Genomic DNA, 13,036 nt, shown 5'->3' with positions numbered 1-13,036 from the left:
TTGAGGGAAACGTTATTGTCTTCTTGAGATGGTCACAGTTTGAAAAGGGTTTAAACACGAGGTTAACGCTGTAAATTGATTTTTTTTTTTAAAACTATGTGCTCGTGCACACACATTTGTGCATCTGGAGTGTCTAACAACCCACAAAATGTGAACTGGGTCAACCCTGTCACTTTTCTGTGAGCTGTCTACATCAGAGAACATGTGATTTAGGAAGGCATAAAAGAGATGTCGCGGCTTCATATAGCGTTACATCATCGGCGTAGAATACAAATGTAAAATCTGGACTGCACTTGCCGAAAGGCTCACTGGCTGGCGAACGATCATAGAACGTGGAGGATGATTGATTTGTTTCACTGAAGCGGCTGACGGGAGGGTGTCTACTTTATGTGTGAGAATTACAATTTTGTAAATTAAACGATCTTTACTTAGATGCACCTAGAGAACAACTGAGCAGACATCATCCCTTTTATTTCTAGCGCCACCAGCTATAAGATGGTGGCGTTTTAAGACGGCGCCAGAGGTCGGCAGCCTGTCGCAGCAGCTCTCTACCAGCTTTGCTACTTTTGTATTTTTTCTACTATTTTTATTTGTTGTTGTCTTCTTTTTTTTGGTAATTGTATGTTCCTGCTTCAGCGTTTTAGTTGTAGCGTTTTTTCCCCTTTCTCTGCACACAACTGGAACTTTTAATCATGCTGACCTACACCCGCGACGTTCCCTCCGCCCCTCCGCATACCCGACGCGATATGGAGACAACCCCGTTGCGGAAAAAGAGCCGGAGTGAGGGTCCGGGAGAGGATGGAGGGGGACAGGAGAGTGAAACCTTTTCTCCCCACGGTCATTATGGGGAATGTGAGGTCCCTCGCTAACAAAGTGGACCATCTACACCTCTGCCACCCCCTCTCTCAGCAGACCCCTGTCCCTGTTTTCATTCAGGGAGGGGAAGTGGAGAGGGTTGAGTCCTACAAGTACCTTGGGGTGCAGATAAACAATAAACTGGACTGGACACACAACACTGATGCCCTCAAACATCGCAGCTCCAGCTCAAGACGGTGTTCCTGCCTTCTTTAATAGTTGTGTCACATGCAGACTGAATAAATATACTGACACTCAAGGACTACTTTTGCCATATTTTCCTCAGAAGCCAATCAGGCCTTTTTTTGGGAGGTGGTCTTAAAGAGACAGGTGCTAAAACGAAGCGTTTCAGCCAGAGGATGAATACAGTTATATTCAGACAGATAGTATGAGAAAAATAAAGAGTTTTTTGAGCAGTAAATCATGTAAACATGTTCTAGTAGAAACCCGAAATACAAGTATGAACCTGAAAATGACCATGATATGTCCCCTTTAACTTCTGTCACAAATGCTGTATTTGCTGTCAAATTGAAAGGTTTCATTTTTGCACTTTGCTCCCTTTTTTTATGATCTTGTCAGAAAGATGAGTACAAAGCTGTAAAGTTAAAGCTAATGACATTTTAGATGAGATGACCTTTAAAAATGAAGACAGGCAGTAAGTGGCGGGTTTCCACAAATATTCATGCTGCGGTCATGAAGTGGAAAATCTGAGGAGAGCTCCTCTCGGCATTTATATTCTGCACCCAACCCCAAAAGTGGTTAAGATGGGAACGAAGTGAGTGCCCAAAAAGTGATTGCATTTGTTTTGCTGCTTTTGGTGATTACCTGATAGTTGCAGCAGGTCTAAAGAGATGCAATGCAGTTTAATCACACAGGTGCACACGGTGCCTGGAAGAAACACTCACAATATTACGACTACATGTTTTCCAATTCCTTACTAACAAGGAGACAAAATAGTCAGACACAAATTGGTGTTCCTGACAGGTCAACATGTCTCCATGAGGCATCAACCTTAATCAGACATTTTTTTTAATTTACCTGCTTTTCTTATAAATACAGAGGACAGGCTATTGCAAATTATGACTGCAGAAGTGACATTTATTTTTGTTGTGTTGTTGGAGTTTCTGACAAGTTGTGTTCAATTATTTTTTCCTACTCTGCAGAGGGAACCGTCCTGTTCCTTCTTTCCACAATCACATTATAATGACAACAGCTTGTGTTTATTGTTTACAATTGACGGTTTACATATGGCATACATAAGATTTCCAAAACTGAAATGTCCAATTCACTTTTATTTGTGTAGCCAAACATCACAAGTTTGCCTTTAGAGGGCTTTTCAATCTGTGCAACATCCACAACATCCTCTGTCCTTGGACCCTCTCATCTGACAAGGAAACATGTTGTGACATGATGTCTTTTATCCTTCTTTCTCGATCGTTTGCTGTGCTGCGTGCTAAAAGATAAATGAGCATCCACATGGGTAAACAAGACTTTGACAGCACACCTGTGTTGAATAAAAGCAAAATAGACGATGCTCACTGTGGAAATGAACATTCTGGAAGAGAGCAGGTGTAATAAATAACATTAATGATGACTGTTGCATTTAGGTGACCCAGTAAACCCTTTCTGTTAGCAAAGCATGCATACAACTGAGAGCATATCTATGTTCCGGGGTCCTATGTTGGCAACATCGAACCTTGGGATCATAAAACCCTGGGAACATAGAACCCTGGGAACATCGGACCTTGGGATCATGGAACCCTGGCAACATAGAACATTGGGATCATAAAAACCTGGGATCATAGAACCCTGGCAACATAGGACTCTGGCGACATAGAACCCTGGGAAGTTAGGACCTACTGAACATAAACCCTGGAAACATAGGACCCTGGAACATAGAACACTTGGGATCATACCCTGGGATCATAAAAACCTGGGAACATTGAACCAGTGGAAATTAGGACATTCGGATCATAGAACCCTGGCAACATAAAACCTTGGGATCATAGGACCCCGGAAACAATAACACTGGTAACATAGACACCTGGGAAGATAGGACCCTTGGAACATTGAACCATGGGAACATAGTACCTGGGGATCATACAACCTTGGGAACATAGAACCATGGGAACATAGGATCTTGGGAACATAAAACCCTGGGAACATAGGACCTTGGGCTCATAAAACCCTGGTAAACATAAGACCTTGGGATCATAGAACCCTGGCGACATTGAACATTGGGATCATAAACCCAGGCAATAGAACCCTGGGAACAAAGGAAGTTAGGAACATAGGGCTCTGGGAACATAGGACTCCAGAGACATAGAACCCTGGGAAGATAGGACCTAGTGAACATAAACCCTAGAAACATATGACCCTGGAACATAGAACACTGGGAACATAGTACCTTGGGATCATAAAAACCTGGGAACATTGAACCAGTGGAAATTGGGACCTTGGGATCATAAAACCATGGGAACATTGAACCTTGGGATCATAGAACCCCGGAAACAAAAACCCTGGGAACTATAGGAACATCGAACCATGGGAACATAGGATCTTGGGAACATATTACCCTGGGAACATAGGACCATGGGATCATTGAACCCTGGAAGATAGAACAATGGGAACATAGGAACCATGGGAACATAGGACCCTGGAAACATAGGACCCTCGAACATAGAACACTGGGAACATAGTACCTTGGGATCATAAAAACCTGGGAACATTGAACCATGGGAACATAGGACCATGGGAACATAAAACTCCAGAAATATAGAACCCTGGGAGCATAGGACCCTGGGAACATAGAACCCTGGGATAATAAAACCCCAGAAACATAGGACCCTGGAACATAGAACACTGGGAACATAGTAACCTTGGGATCATAAAAACCTTTGGATAATAAAACCCCAGAACATTGAACCATGGGAACATAGGACCATGGGATCATAAAAACCTGAAATTCAACCATGGGAACATAGGACCATGGGAACATAAAACCCAGAAAATATAGAACCCTGGGAGATAGGACCCTGGGAACATAGAACCATGGGAACATAGGACCATGGGAACATAGGACCATGGGAACATAAAACCCCAGAAACATATAACCCTGGGAGCATAGGACCCTGGGAACATAGAACCCTGGGATAATAAAACACCAGAAACATCAATTATTGTTTCCTTGGACACTGAACTAAATTTTGTTGCATTAAGGAATAAGGACTCATGGCATTGAGGCCAAGTCCACATGAATTTGGCAATTACAGAAAAAACATATATTATGTTCTAAATTTGAGAAAGTTTGGATAAAAGTGTAATGAGAATTTTTAAAAGAGATGGTTTTGGAATAAGTAAGTTCAGCACATCCAAGGGTTAGAAACAAAAATAAAAATAGTTTTAAAATGGCCACATGGTGGCGCTGTTTGCACCAAATACTATTAAGTTCTATTTTTGCTCGTAGCCTCCCGATCTCCCAGGAAATGTCATTGAAATCTGTTGAGTAGTTTTTGAGGCAGACACTTCTCCTGAGCAGAGGTAATTAAGCTCTCATGTCTAGCACGCATAGTTGTGCTGATTAATGTGAGTGGCTTCCCCTGGTTTCAGTTTGCTGTTTTACATAATGGATTTCTGAAACTTAAAGCAGCCTAGTTTTTCCATTTTGTTACATTAGTATTTCCTGAACTTTTTTTCAGAAGAACCACTTTTTAAAAAATGACAAAACCATTGTGACCCATTTCATAACAGGCTGTATTTATAAGTCATGGAAATAGTGAATTTGTGCATAAATTAACATTCCTGTCCATTTCCACATCACCTTTTTATCTTTAAATGGTAAACTATTAATTAAGATGATATAAACATTTAATGTATACAAATAATAAGAACATTCAGGTTCCCTCATTGGGCTCAATAGTATATTGCACATACAAATGTTAAATATAATTTTTAACAATGAGAAATTCTGGCCTGGTTGACTCTCTATAAATCAGTTTTATAGGTAAATTAAAAGCATTTGTATTTTGTTTTCAAGGGTATGGAGTGAGCTCAGATCTTTAAGTAATAATCAAATATCTACAGTTGCAACTATTTATTATTAAATTACATTTTTGGATTTGTGTTTTATATATATTTAAGTTTTGATTAAACATTTTGTTCCTAGAGCCTGAGGTGATGTCTTTAATTTGCTTATTTTAATTAACTATTACTCTAAAACCCAAAGATACAGATTTTTCAGAAAACAGTTACAGGAAACTTTTGATAAGCTTTGACTTTAAATTGTTTTAAAAAGATAATAAATAAAGGATTCATAATATTAAATTACTGAATAATTAATTGAATAGTAAAGTTTATTCCTTCGGCTTATCAATGAATTGACTTTCTACACTTCAAATATCACTTTATCCGTCTAATGAAACCTGTACATGACGAGTTGTTTAAGCTGAGCTCAGCTCGATGTCCAAACGCCATTATATCATTTCTGTTTTAAATGTCTTTATTGTAAAACATCATTTTCCAAGATAATATGATATTGCCATGCTTCCCTTCTATATAAACAGAATAAACACAAATAAAAAAATAATAAAATAAAAAAATAAAATAAATACTGTATAATCAAAAATGATAAACATATTTTTTTATTAAATAATGAAAAAGACAATAATAATCATAATAATGACAACAATAATAAAACGTATACTTTATAACCTTATACCTGTATAATAACATAACAAGCCTGAGCCAGCCCTAACTATAAGCATGAGCCAGCTGTAACTTTAATGAACTTTAATGAAAAAGGAAAGTCTTAAGCCGACTCTTAAATGGCTTGAGTTTCCTGGCCACCAGGCTGAAATGGGAAGCTGGTTCCACAGAAGAGGACCTTGATAACTGAAGGCTCTTGCTCCAATCAAACTTTTTTGGACTCTTAACTGTTAAGGAACCACAAGTAACCCTGCATTGATGGAGTGCAGCTCTCTAGTTGGGTAATATGGAACTATAAGTTCCTTAAGATGAGATGGTGCCTGGCCAATAAGGGCTTTGTAGGTGAGGAGAAAGATTTTAAAGTTTATTCTTGATTTAACAGGGAGCCAGTGCAGAGAAGCTAATACAGGAATATCATGATCTCTTTTCTTAGTTTTTAATTCTACAAACTTGTTGTGAAGTTCTGTCTTCACTGCGCAGTGAATAAAGCTCATCTGAACCAGCCACCGAATTGGACCTGAAAGAAACCTTTTCTTCGACAGTACACGAGCTACAGAATTCTGGACCAATTGGGAGAGATTCAAGAAACGTATTAGTAACAGCTTGATGCCTCATGCAACAACTGCATGAACTCAATTTTCTGCATGAATCTTACAGAGGTGAAAAAAGGCTGCCCTTGAAATTAGTTTTTCCCATTAGTAAAAGGACATATCATGATAAAAAAAACCTCTCAGATTCTTCAGTGAGCGCACATGGCGTCTTACATGTCTTCGTCAGCAAATTTTAACTGATAAGAGCGAAACAAGTGAGCCTTATGTTGTGGTGACTTAATTAAAGGCACTTAGGTCCGCTTCATAATTGTTCCCCTTATTTAATTCAAAGTCAGCCTGCTGTGCTTTCTCTGTCAGAATAGATAAGGGTAATGAATGGCTTGGGCTCACTTCTACAGGATGTTGTTTCTCTGCTTTGTACCTTCGATAATTCCCACAGCAGTCATTTGTATCTTTTTTTTCTTGTGTGTTGATGGACCATGTGCAGATCTTCTGTGACAGGACGGCACAGACTGCAGGAGGATATGAAAAGGCAGATTGCTTGCACTTTGATCAGATCTGATTTTTATCATGGCCACCGAGCTAATCTTTATGTCTGATGTTTTCTCCTGAGTAAGGAACCCATTTATTCATGACATAGTCATTTGTTCTTTGTGTAACAGTAGCACTTTGTTCAGAGAATTCACCTAAACCTCTATATTCTTGGGGTGCACAATACAGAGAAAATGCCGTTTGGCCCCTGGTACGATGGTAACCAGTCCCATTTTTTGTAGAGATTATTTTACTGCCGCGCAATAGTTATTTGATGCTGGAAAACTAACAAAAATGGGCACATATGCAGGCCCCATTCTCCGGCTTTGAAGAGTGAAGCCTAAGCCGAAGTGTCTTAAAACTTGCATTCTGTCTACTGACCAGCAGGGGGCGACTCCTCTGGTTGAAAAAAAGAAGTCAGAATGTATAGAAGTCTATGAGAAAATGACTCTACTTCTCACTTGATTTATTACTTCAGTATACATTGTAAACATGAGTTTATTTTGCCAGTCGCTAGTAAATTGCTGGTTTCAAGTCTTCTTCAATACAGCATGATGTTCATTTAGTAAATGATGGTCCTATTAAAAGTGAAAAAGACCATAAAGCAGGGTATGCTTCAGGGCGGGGCTACTGTGATTGACAGGTCTCTACCCTACAAGAGTCGTATTCGGCATCTCTCCGTCACTCCTCCGCAATCCAAATATGGCCACTTCCATTCATCAGTTGTAAAAAGCGAAGATAGTGGAGGCCAAAACGCTGAACTCAATGCTTTAAAACCGCAGCCTACAAACCAATGGGTCACCGATCAGATATCACGCTATCATATCATTTATCAACTCATTTACTCTACAAAGGAACACAACACGTGTTACCCACTACCCGATCGCTACTGCACATGTGCAAACTAGTACTACGCACCTGTGATTTAACATTTTCTGAGATAATGCAACATTATGAACAACAAATCTGTGTTGAAATCGGCGAGAGGAGAGCTAGTTAACATTAGCCGTTAGCTGTTAGCTGTTTTGCAAATTTCCCCGCTGCGGGACTAATAAAGGATTATCTTATTTTAGCAGTCAATGAAGCCAAGCTACATTAACGGATCTAACGGCCAACGTTAACGGAGGTTACATTGAGTTACATAATGATACGTTCAAGCTCTATTCAGTTAAAATGAGTATTGGACAAGGGATTATATATTAGTTTATTATGATATGTTCAAATAAAAACATGTAAAATGTAGTTTGTGGTGAGAAACTTGATTCAATCCAGGTCTTTGAAGGAGATGTTTTAACAGCAATATGAAATAGATATTATATATATATATATATATATATATATATATATATATATATATATATATATATATATATATATATATAGGGAATTAAGACTTGTTTAACTTCCTAACACTACCTTTAATTAGCTTATAATACGTCATTTAAACTACTTAGGACAACATTTGCCTTTTACATTAAAGCAAATATTAAATAAAACTACAATCATGTATTTCCTAATCATTTGAGTCCTATTTTAATGCGATGGTGTATTTCTTATTTTTTATTTTAAACACTCTGGTATCAGGTTGTATTTGTACTTTCTATACAGCTTCCCGCCTCCTCAGGCATCACACTTTCTAAATCAGCAGATGTTCCTCTCCTACACTGGGTGAACAATTTGTCCTTAAACAAGATGGAAAAAGGTTTGTGTTAGTTAAAGAAACTGCAATGTCAGAGCCGTGCTGAACCTGAGATTTGTGAGACCTTTAGGACAGTGATTTATTGTTATTTTGTATTTATTTGAAGGTGGTTAAAAGCTAATTATAGAGTGATTTACCTCTGGAATGAAACTTGGACAAAACTCACTTAACAATTTGATTATACTTTCCCAGCCTTATACATTTATTTCTTTAGTTATATGTTTTACAGCTCCCAGAGATGGATATCCCCAGTGATACAGTGCTTATCATATAATACTACGGACCCCTCAGGCTAGGATTAAGGGATGGAGGACTAAGATACAGACCTTCGAACTCAGACTGAAAAATGGGCTTCTCTGTGAGCTGGAAGTTGATGACATTACCACAACAGACTAATCTAAAAAATAGACAGTTTACCCTAGTTTACCTCGCTTTGATGCTCCGTCTAGCCAACATGAATCACGGAGAGGCGTAAAGTTGCTTCAAAGCCTTCTCCTGGTGTTTGTGCCAGAACGTGGGGGATCATAAGCTATCGATATATTGCAATATGCTTTTCACTGATAATAAATGTTTACGCACATAAACAGCGACATTGTTGAGCCTCGACTTGCTGGCTCTGGAATCAATACAGCCCCTTCAGGGATTGTGCTTCGCTTCTTCACGCTATTCTAAATCGCTGCTGTATGTTTTTTTTTTTTTTTAACATTTGTTCCTTCTTTGAAGATCACCTGCTTTGGGACTCTCACATCCCAGCTTGTGGCAGATGTTATATGAGCGAGCAGCATCCGCTCTCTCAGCTGGAAATCTTCATTTCAATTACCACACACACTAAAGATTGTCACAGTGTGCGAGGAAAAGCAGGGAAACCAAACCAAGTGTGTTTGTATTTAAGAAGTTTTGTGTTTCACTCTCTAGGGCTGCGATGGAGCACAGAGTATTATTATTATTATTATTATTAAATTCTATCTGATCTGAACTCCCGGCAGACAGCATGGGAAATGTGTGGATTCAGCCTGCACATGTGTGAAAGTACAAGTAGCATTGAAGATGTGATCTCTGGGGGCTGACGTAAACACTGCTGCAATGTCGCGTGTAAAACATTTGACCATGAATGTCAGTTATTCACAGAGAACGGGGAGAAGGGTTGAAACCATATATAAAAAGATCGCTCTGAATCGCTGTACCCTGGATGCTCAGTTCTTGTGGGAAAATCCAGATATTATCAACTCCTGGCTAATGTACAGTAAAAGTTGCAAACAAATATTAATTTGCAACCTTTCAGTGCTAAACCTCTTTGCAAATCTTTTTGATTTATTCGTCCCTCTCCTACGTACCTGTCTCATGAAGGATTTTATTTTATTTACTTATTTGTTCATTTGTCAGGAACAATACAGAAAACGTTTAAAAGGTAACAATAACATGATCCAGATTTTTCTGAGGATCCACTTTTTAGAAATGTCAATCATAAAAAAAACAATTCAAAATTGGCCTTATATATAAATCACGACAGGAGCAAATTTGTGAATAAACAAACGTTCCTCACCATTAACTGCCATTTCCTAATATTATCTTAAATTGGTAAACCAGCCATTTAGAAAAGATGTACATGTGGTAAATCCCAACTTTATTTTATGCATGTTATTTAAAACACTTTATTAATACAACCAAATAAATGCATTTAAGTTATCTCTTTTTTTTCCGTTTCTTCTCATCAGTAAAACAAGCAGAAAGTCAAGCCTTTGATGTTAGATAAAATGTAACAAGTAGGTTATAACTGACCCTTGGTTAACCCCCGCCTCCGCTGCTTCTACGTTACCATGGAGCCCAAACTGTCACTAACTGCACTCCTTGTTCGAAAAATCTATTTTAGACAGAAGAAGACAGAAGGGCCGACAATATGTGTTTGAAGGATAAATCCAGGATGTCAAACTGAAAGGTACAAACTCTTAATTAGATAAAGATAGAGGCTAAAGCAAGATCACTGTGTAAAAGTGAACCACCACATCACATGGAGAGCGAGACAAACGATGACATTTAAGAACAACAGTTCCTATAAAGTTAGGTAGGTCTTTATTCACTGTAACAATCATTAAAAAGCCAAAGTAGCATGTGTAAACATTCAGTATACATTCAGTAATTAGCGTAACATAGATGTGAACGCTACCTAACGATGTGATAACGTAGTTTGCTAATGTTAGCTCCTCAGGTTTAACCATGACTATCTCCAAACCCACTAAACCAGCCTGAGAAGAGAATATCTGAATGATCGATGAGAGTTTATAGAGAGGCGGATAGTTGTAGGACCCTGGTAGGAGCTGGTCAATGCTACGCTACGATTGCCCAGTCTGCGTTTGAGGGGCGGGACTTGGCAAAGGGTCAATTATCATAAGAATACGAACATTCAGGCTCCCACATGTAGCTCAAAGGTGTTCTGAAGAAATTCTGCAAATTTATTTGCTGACCCCCCTTTTGGTCGTGACCATAGATTGTTTACAAGAAGTGGACGTAGTCATCGTGAGGTCAACCATTAGTTTATGGATTCCTGAATTTTATTGAACCTAAATATGGTCTGTTTGACTCTAAATGGACCATAATTTACTAAAAGAACATCATGCTGTATTAAAGAAGACTTGAAACTAGATATTGAGACCATAAACTCATGTTTACAATGTTTACAGAGGGAATAAATTAAGATCCCTACTAATGTGTTTGGGCATGATTTAATGGTTGAGTGGGTACATGTGCATGCACACAAAAAAATGTGTGTGTATGTTTATCCATGTGCATCTGTCCATGTCGTGTGGCTGCAACAAGATGATCAGAGATCAGATATGCAAAGTGTTCCTCTGGTCTGACGTACAGTAATAAAAAGAGACTGCAGCCTCGTGGTGCCTGAAGCAGAGTCACTGAAAGGGTTTTGTTTGTCAGCGGCAGACACTCACACGGCAGTCAATAAGGCCTGAGCCCAGTCCTCAGTTTGTAATGATTCCAAATAAGCTGCATAGCATCACCTCAGGCTGAGAGTCTCTCAGCACAATGAAAGACAACCAACATAAAAAGGGGCTTTTTTGTTTAAAGGCACTTTGAAATTAAAGTAAACCTTTCTCCCAAATTACTTAATTCACAAAATAATTATCGGCTTTAGCCTCATCAACACTTTTATATCTTGAAGACAAAAATTTGAATTTAATGAACCTACAGAAAATTATCACCTGAATCTGCAGCTCCCCTCAGGCTTTAGGGAGCTTTACAGGGAGTTCCAGTTCCTTGTCAAGCCGTCTAGCTGCAATATTACCTTTTTGCTTCACTATTCCAGCTCTCACAGCTTTTTCAACCAATAGTAGAGCTTATGTGCAGGATTTTTGTTAAAAATAGATGATAGACCCCTTTCCCATTGCTAGCAACAGTAGACAAGCTGTTTTTGTTCTGGTATGTCACCTTTGATGGCAATTAAGGTGACAAAATGTTACGGTGGTTATCATTTTAATATCCGTACTTATTCAGTCTCTCTTTCAAACTCTCAAATAAATTATTGGAACAAATGGAAAGACTTGATTGTATTCATTTTGTTAAGTCTTTCTAGAGTGATAAGTAATGTAATATTACTGTTTCTGTCAATGGAGTCTGGTGGTAATATAATTGCTCTTTTCTTTTCACATCTAACTCGATGAATAAAAGGCTTTTTTCTACAAAAAAAGGAGTTGGTGATTGTGGCAACAGTGGAAAGACTAACCAGGAGGTTTTTTTTTGTTTCTCTCCAGTTTTTATGGAGAGTGTTTTGATGATCAGTGAGGTAAAATGTTTTCTGACTGGTGGCTTTTAGGAGAGCATAATAATTGAATGATTTCTGCGTTTTAACAATAATAATTATCAGAATCCTTGTTTATTTTAAATGTTTAAATAATCACTTCAACGTGTGTCACAGAAAAGGGTTGAGAATCAGCGAGTCAACCTGGGTGTCATGTTTCCATTAGTGCCGATCGGAGCTGAAAAGCTAATGCAGAGTCATTTGTCTCGGGAATGAATGCCGGTTAAAACCTTTTCCCACTGAAGACCAAAGCCAGATGTTCTGTTAAGTGGCAAAACGGCAATAGTGTCATTGTTCCCACCTACCTTCCACTGAACAGACTGTCAACTACCTGTTCATAATAAATCGAGTTATTAAAACAAAAACTCACCTTTTTCTGTGCAATTTATAATTCATGTTCAGATGAGTGTGAAATCTGACTGTGAAACCTGACGAAAAGAAGACCACAGTGGTCCTGATGAGTATGATCTCGTCCTCCACCTCGTTATTTGACTTCATAAGACGGATGCCAAATGTTGACGGTGAGGTGTGGGGGGAGAGAAGTGCGTCATCAACCCTAAATGGCATCTGTGTATTCATGCCGTGCAAATTACTTTTCTGTATACTCATCTGGATGAGCTGTTTGTTTGGGGGTTGTTTTTTTAGGTTTTTTTCTCTCGCTGCTCCCCTCTCTGTGTGCTGAATTAACATATAAAATGAGGTCAAAAGTAATCAGTCAACAAATGGAAAATGGTCCCATGACGGCATCCCTTACTGACAAGTGACAGGTGAGTGACACAAGTGACAAGTTAATGTAGGGCACAAAAACATCAGGTTGGTTTCAAAGTATCCTGGATTCTGATTTCCTATTTACTGTACAGGAAGAAATAGTCTTTTTTCATGTGGATC

This window comes from Anoplopoma fimbria, chromosome 8, assembly GCF_027596085.1.
Source record: "Anoplopoma fimbria isolate UVic2021 breed Golden Eagle Sablefish chromosome 8, Afim_UVic_2022, whole genome shotgun sequence".
Taxonomy (NCBI): Eukaryota; Metazoa; Chordata; class Actinopteri; order Perciformes; family Anoplopomatidae; genus Anoplopoma; species Anoplopoma fimbria.
This window is presented reverse-complemented; position numbering follows the sequence as displayed.